The 8,047-nt window shown below is 37.9% G+C and overlaps 1 non-coding gene across 1 annotated transcript; it reads left to right on the top strand.

Moving 5' to 3' along the window:
• Positions 1–1,117: 1,117 nt before the first annotated feature.
• Positions 1,118–1,224, top strand: LOC133297892 (small nucleolar RNA R71). The gene has a single exon (XR_009749690.1). It is a non-coding gene; the product is annotated as a small nucleolar RNA R71 (small nucleolar RNA).
• Positions 1,225–8,047: the final 6,823 nt, after the last annotated feature.

Here is an 8,047-nt window from a genome sequence, read left to right as displayed (position 1 = left end):
GGAATGTTGATGTGAAGTTGTTTTAAAATGTCCAGGAACTTTCCAAATTGCTTATCCTCTTGTTGCTTTTTTGTCCTCTGAGGGAACAAGATTTTTGTGGGTAGTTGCCTGCATTGGGTTGGATTAATTGGTTGACTTTTGTCCACCTGGTCTTTATCGGTTTCAGCTTCTTTTTCAGGCTCCGGGTTCTGTTCATCTGTGGTTGGTGGTTGTTGTTGTGCTTTTGGATTTACTTCAGATGCTTTCGTCTATCCCTTTTCCTTTGACAGAGTTGTGGGTTGTGTAGTGGCTTTCCCACTTCTTAAGGTGACTGCCTTGATTTGCTCTGAAGAGGGATTAAATGCTTTCTATGGTGAGGTTGTTGAGGGAACGTCAGTCTTCCCTGTTAGTGATCCTGGTGCTCTTGTTTGGAGATTGGCAGCAATCTGTCCCAGATGGGACTCAATGTTCCTGACCACTGCATCATTCCTGGTGACATATTCCTTGACATAATTTTCCAGGGTATTGATGCGTTGGTCATCTCTGTGGAACGGAACGTAGTTGTTTCTCCTTTGTTTAAACGTTCCACTGCTGCTGCTTTGCTGATATTGCTGCTGTTGATTGTTGTTGAATGGTCTCTGGTCAATGGGTGGCCTCCATTGGGTGTTGTGGTTCTGATCCTTAATGATAGTTCCTCCAGGGCTTGAATATGTATTTCGTCTTGCTTGTTGATTGTCTCTGGTGAAGTTTCTATTGCCAAAATTTTCTGCATAACACACCAATGCAGTGGATAGGCAGTCTGTTGAGTCATGAAGGTCACCACAGGCTGAGCATAGTTCTGTTTCAGTTGCTGTGAGTTGTAAGACTTCCATCCTTGGTGCTGCTTGGTCAGCTTTTAGGTTCTTCACTTCATTCATGAGTGATGTCAACTGGGCTTCCATGGCAGTTTGTTTATCTAGTTCTAGCATGCCTGGCTTCCTTACTGGGCTCACTCTGTCTATTGGCCATTGGAGACATCTTTCAGCAGTCCCTTCTATGATTTCGTATCTTGATTCAAGTGTTCCTGTAAAGAAATATCCTCCTGCAGCAAAATCTAAGTGAGACTGAGAAGTATGATCAAGTCACTCCCCAACTCTCTACCCCATGGTTTGGATATTTTCTTATGATGTCCTTGTATCTCTCCCATGCTTCATAGAGATTCTCTCCATGAAACATTCTGAAGTTAGAGATTTCAGCTCTAACTTCAGCTTGTCGAGACATTGGGAGAAATCTCTCTATGAACTTGTTAGAGAGTTCTTGCCATGTGTGGATTGATCCAGGGGTGAGAGTTTTCATCCATGTTTTAGCTCTTAAACCCAAGGAGTGAGGGAATAACCTCATTCTCATGCTCTCCTCTGTTACACCCTCGGCTTTAAAATTATCACAGATATCTTGGAATGTGGTGAGCTGTGTGTAAGGATCTTCTGCAGGGAGTCCATTGAAGACCCCTGCTTCCCTAATCATGTGGAACATGATAGGTTTTAGTTCAAAATTTGGTGCTACAGGGGGAAGGATTACTCCTCTATCTGGTCTGTTCCTGAAAGGAGCACCCAAAGTTCTGAAGTTCTGTTCAGGGGGAACCTCTTCATTGTTATTATTGTAATTAGCCATGTTTTCAGGAAATCTTTCCCTGAGGTTCCTTCTTCTCCTATGGAGTGTGCGTTCTGGCTTAGGATCAAAGAGAAACTCAGGTACTTCAATGGAGTGGTTAGAGTCTGTTTCAAACTCTTCACTCATAAACCAATAGCAGAGGGCATATATATGCACAGTAGATTCAGTAATAAAGAAGAAAATATAAAATTAAAGTCAGATATACAGTATATGTGTTAGAAGACAATGATAAGAACAACAGTTAGTGTTTCTAACCCCGGCAACGGCTGACACGAGCTGTCGAACTCGCGCAAATTAAAAATTATTTTTTTATTAAGGTTCAAAAAATTTGTAGTAGAGTGGAAACCCTAAGCCGTCTCTCTCAAGGAAATTGCTTGGATAAAATCGTTTATCAAAACAGAAATTAAAAAGGGGGGGTTTTTGAATTTTGGTTGAATAATTTTAAAAAGAAGAATATGAAATTGGATTTAAAATTCGTAATTAAAAATAACCAACCTAAGGTTTGGGTTCCATGGATGTCTTTCCTTGGATAAGAAGATATCAGAATCGTGATTGATTTGTCAATCGAATCAGAATTCTTATTTCCAATTGACAACCCTCTCTAAGCGATCGCTTAGCATTTGATCAAATACGGTGCTTCTACTCATACAATCGCAGAGTATCAGCCCGCTTGATTTAAGGTCATAGGGTCAATCAACCTAATCATCAAATCTGATGATTAATCCCTTTCCGTAATCGCAATCGCGAACCTCAGATTGAATATCCACGATCGCACGATATCAATCTGAGTTGGGAAGGGAAACAAGACTGATTTAAAATAAAGCGCAGACCCTCAAGACCAATCCATGGAATCCGTTACCCTTAGGTTGATTAAAAGGTTCTTAGCCTCGCATGGCTAAGGTAAACATGATTAAAATAAAAAGAAGAAGAAGAAAAAGATGAAGAACGCGAAGAACGCTTCAGAGAAAATACTTTGATCCTCAATTTCAAAAATTTCAGAATGAATCCAATGTTTACTACTCTGCCATCATATATCCCTACCCAAAGCGGGTTAGGGTTTAGTTCTGACCGGCCCATATGTCTAAAATACGAAATAAAATAAATAAAATAAAATAAAACTTCAGCAAAATGTGTCCAACTTGGCGCAAGAAATAGACTAGCTTCCAACCCGAATTGGGCTTCGAGCTCTTCATAAGAATTGTAGCCCTCAGTGTTATCTGAAAAACCCAACAAGAACGGAGTCAATCCGACAACTGTGGACCAAGATATGGCCAAAATACAGAAGTAACGTAAAGCTTAAAAATTCTGACGAAAATAAATTAAACCCAATCAAAAACTAAAAATGTAAATTAACTCAAAACATCATTATTTTATTCAAATAAATCCTAAAAATACTAATCAAGAGTAACAAATAAGTGTAATAAAATATGAGTTATCAAATTCCCCCACACTTATCTTTTTGCACTCCTGGGCAAAAACTAGAATAGCAAAAGAAAGCAAAGAAATAAGAGAAGAGTGAAGATCAATCTATCCTTCCTAATAATTAGCAAGTATACAAAAGATAACAAAAATCACAAGTCTTGAACAGATAAAACAACCAGGACAAAAATTCCTTAATCTCAAATCACAAGACCTGTCAATTTCAACTGCAACTGCTAACTACACAAAAATGGTTCCTCACAGGATGCTCTCAGTTTTTTTCTCAAGTGTATCAGTTAATTCAGTATATCACTCAAATCAACTCAAGAAAATCATCCTACCATAGGCTTGCTCAAGTTCTACTTCTCCACTGCTAATAACACATGCATGCACAAATCAAGAGGGCTTTATGTAGGGGTGTAATGGGGCTGAGGTAAAGGTATGGATGAATATGGAAGAGAAAGTTAAACACCCCAGAAATTTACAAAGAGCAAAAGTTAAGAACTAAACTAAGAACATAAAACAAATATAATGAAAAGATAGAAATAAACACAATTCTAATTTTTTTTTTTGTTTTGTTTTGTTTTGTTTTTGTTTTTGTTTTGTTTTTTTGTTTTTTTTATTTTTGAAGAAAAACCACATAAGTACAACCACATATGTCACCCCCCACACTTAAACTTTTGTCCGTCTCGGGCAAACCCTCACACTTAAACACAACATCAAAATGAAACCAATGCTCAGTAAAACTCCAGGGAGTGGAATTAATTGGTTTTTCACTTAGGCTTGTAATGCGGCTTAAGAAATAAAGGATATAAAGGCTCAAAAGGACTCAGTAAGGGATAATAATATAAGGGATGGCTATCTGGCTAAAGTGGGTAAAGAAAGAAAGAATGCCTCAATCATATTCATGCATGCAAGTGAAAAATGCAGTTTCAAAAAGAACAAGAGCAAGTTCTAGAGGACAACAATCAAGAGCAGAATCACACAAGAAAGAAAAACTGGCCTACAGAGAAAGACCATGTCTACAGGCTCAAAAACCTCACAAGGGTATACCACATCATGCAATCAGCAGCACAGTATCAAGCAGCAAGTAATGCAATTCAAGAATCAAGAACTAAGCCTAAGCAGAAATTTCTATCAAACCCTGTGATTTAAGTATATCCATGTACCACTTAATAATTACCAGAAAGAAAAGGAAAATCTACCTATGAAAAATCATAAACTAAAAGAAAGAAAGGAAAAGAAAAATAAAAATGCAAATAACAGAAAGAAAAGAAAAAGAAGGAAGAGAACTCCCTAAACTCCCTAAGGAGAATAAACAGCATCAAGTAGCTTGATTTCTTCCTCACTGGTTTAACACTTTCTTCAAGCAAAATGCGGTGCATGAACATGGAAGGGCTGATTTCCACATTATCTGCTAAAGTCCATCCAATTGCCTTCTTACTTACTTTCAGCAATGTTAAAAGCTTTTCCTCCTGCTCAGGTAGAAGGTTTTTGGCCACTATCACATGTAACTGTTCATTTTCCTCCAGATATGAATACTTCAGATGGTCAGGCAGAACCTTTAGTTCCAACTTAGGTGGCTGCTCAGTGGGTGGGAGAAGTCTAGCGAGTGCAAATTCTGCAGAAAACAAGTCAGCAGCTATGCCTGTAAACAAATTCTCAGAAACAGAATTAGGATCATCAAAAATATCAGCAGGCAATTCAGATAATGCAGATTCGCACTCAGAATCAGATTCATCAATAAGTGCATCGTTAAAACCAGAAAGATGTGATGCTATTTCAGCACACACAATGCACTCTTGACTATCACTACAATCACTGAAATCAGAACCATGAATAGATGAAAAATCAGAAAAATCAGCAAGGAATTCAGGAGAAAAATCCTCAACAACTTCATTTATCACATCAATGCAGAAAACAGGATGATCAGATGTATCAGTGCTCTGCTTCTTGGTGCTAGTGTCACTTCCCTTAGATGACTCAGCAGCAGTGTGGTTTAGGTCCTCCATATGCTTGCCAGACCGCAGAGTAATAGCACTCACATTTTCGCTTCCTTTTGGATTTGGAACTGTTTGGGATGGAAGGGAGCTGCCACTTGCTTGTTGATTTTGACTCATTGACGTTGCAAGTTGGCCAATCTGTGTTTGCAGATTCTGGAGGGAAGACTCAGTAATCTGCTGGAACTGCAGATTGTTAGATGCCATCTGCTTCACTAAATCCTCCAAAGAAGGGCCATTGCTACTAGCTTGCTGGTGCACTGGTGGCTGTTGCATTTGCTGCTGCTGCATTGGCTGTGGAGGTGCAAATTGTTGAAAACTGTGCCTCTGTTGTGAAGGTACAAACTGCTGCCTCTGCTGGAATGGTGCACTTTGCCGATTCTGCTGGAATGGTGCACTTTGCAAATTCTGGCTCCATTTGAGATTGGGATGATTTTTCCAGCCAGGATTATATATATTGGAGAAGGGATTGTTTTGCTGCTGTTGCTGGTGGTACTGTGGCTTTCCAGGAAAAACTGCAGCAACAGACTGATCAACTTGGAAACCGCTGTCTGGAAAGGAAGGACAAGCATATGTAGGGTGAAAAATTGGATTCATAGCAAACAGAAGAAAAAATAAATCTACTAAAAATACTAAATGAACTCAGAATGATATGAGACCAACTCTTCTAAACTCTAAATGACCCCACGGACTCAAAAATCAAATAAATTTTTTTCGAAAAATAAAATAAAATACTAAACAAACGAATTCGGCAAAACTAGGGCCTGATTCGTGGGGCATAGCCCCACGTTTTTTGACAGGGATCATCTTCTTCTTCAGGTCACCAATTTTCAGAGCGATCAGAGCAAGTTGAACAAGTTCAGAAATACCTGATATGTCCTTAAACGACAAAGAAACGGCAAAAACGGTTAGTAAACAACAGAATTTGGCAAAATTAAGGGTCACCTCACACCCTTTTAGGGTGTGATTTATGCTCAGAAGGTCGAATTATTTTGGGAATAGAACTCCCAGAGCCAATATCTCAAACTGAAGTTTTACCGATTTTCCCAAATTTGCCCAAAACGTAAACCGTAATGCAGAAAAAGCAAAAACTGAGAAAAGATGCATCTGTAGAATCAAATTCCGATGCAGAATCAAAGGTGCAGAAATCGGAATCAGAAACACAAATGAGCGCAAACGCATAAACAAGGACAGATGCGCAAAAATAAATGAATTTTTTTTTCGATTTTATTTTTATTTTTATTTTAAAGAAAAACGAAAATTAAAGAAAAAAAATGATCAAGAATCAGAAAACGATTTAGACCGATGCAATTTCCCCGGCAACGGCGCCAAATTTGACACGAGCTGTCGAACTCGCACAAATTAATTAAATCAGGTTTATAAAAAATTTGTAGTAGAGTGGAAACCCTAAGTCGTCTCTCTCAAGGAAATTGCTTGGGTAAAAATCGTTTATCAAAACATAAATTAAAAGGGGGGGTTTTGAATTTTGGTTGAATAATTTAAAAGGCAGAATATGAAATTGGATTTAAAATTCGTAATTAAAAATAACCAATCTAAGGTTTGGGTTCCATGGAAGTCTTTCCTCGGATAAGAAGATATCAGAATCGTGATTGATTTGTCAATCGAATCAGAATCCTTATTTCCAATTGACAACCCTCTCTAAGCGATCGCTTAGCATTTGATCAAATACAGTGCTTCTACTCATACAATCGCAGAGTATCAGTCCGCTTGATTTAAGGTCATAGAGTCAATCAACCTAATCATCAAATCTGATGATTAATCTCTTTCCATAATCGCAATCGCGATCCTCAGATTGAATATCCACGATCGCACGATATCAATCTGAGTTGGGAAGGGAAACGAGACTGATTTAAAATAAAGCGCAGACCGTCAAGACCAATCAGTGGAATTTGTTACCCTTAGGTTGATTAAAAGGTTCTTAGCCTCGCATGGCTAAGGTAATCATGATTAAAATAAAAAGAAGAAGAAGAAAAAGATGAAGAACGCGAAGAACGCTTCAGAGAAAATACTTTGATCCTCAATTTCGAAAATTACAGAATGAATCCAATGTTTACTACTCTTCCGTCATATATCCCTACCCAAAGCGGGTTAGGGTTTAGTTCTGACCGGCCCATATGTCTAAAATACGAAATAAAATAAAATAAAACTTCAGCAAAATGTGTCCGACTTGGCGCAAGAAATCGACTAGCTTCCAATCCGAATTGGGGTTCGAGCTCTTCATAGGAATTGTAGCCCTCTGTGTTATCAGAAAAACACATCAAGAACGGAGTCAATCCGACAACTGTGGTGCAAGATATGGCAAAAATATAGAAGTAACGTAAAGCTGAAAAATTATGACGAAAATAAATTAAACCCAATCAAAAACTAAAAATGTAAATTAACTCAAAACATCATTATTTTATTCAAATAAATCCTAAAAATACTAATCAAGAGTAACAAATAAGTGTAATAAAATATGAGTTATCAACGGCGCCAAAAACTTGTTGGGTGGTTTACTGATGGTGGAAAAATATAAGTTCTGATAGGGGACGTTCTTCTGTTCTTGCAGAACATAGATTCGTTCCCTTAATTCCAACCCAAGTGCGCAAGTGCACGCATCAAGTGATAAAGGGAGTATTAATGCCCAAATTATTGTTCCCACAAGGATAGAGTGCTAATTATTGTTTTATCACTATTTATAAAGAGTGAAAATGAGAAGAAAAGTTAGTAAATGAACTGTCTGGTCAAACGTTCTCTACTGTCTTGACAACGTTCCTCAAGAACAGTAGGTTCAATCTGATGGCAAACAGTTGCTCGCTGTGTTATGTATGTGATCCTTCCTGTTTAGAAGAATGTGAGATAACAATCATTGGAGTTTTTATAAGTACTAGATAAAATAAAATAAAACTAATAAAACAGAAATAACTATAATCAAGAGACAACAGGGTGGTGGTTAAAACAGTTTAACATAAGGAACGAATTCACTGCTTCACTCTTAA

This window comes from Gastrolobium bilobum, unplaced genomic scaffold, assembly GCF_033153095.1.
Source record: "Gastrolobium bilobum isolate Gb01-03AN ecotype WA unplaced genomic scaffold, APGP_CSIRO_Gbil_v1 utg19092, whole genome shotgun sequence".
In the NCBI taxonomy this organism is placed as follows: Eukaryota; Viridiplantae; Streptophyta; class Magnoliopsida; order Fabales; family Fabaceae; genus Gastrolobium; species Gastrolobium bilobum.
Note: the sequence above shows the minus strand (reverse complement) of the source record. Positions and strands in the feature narration are given on the sequence as shown.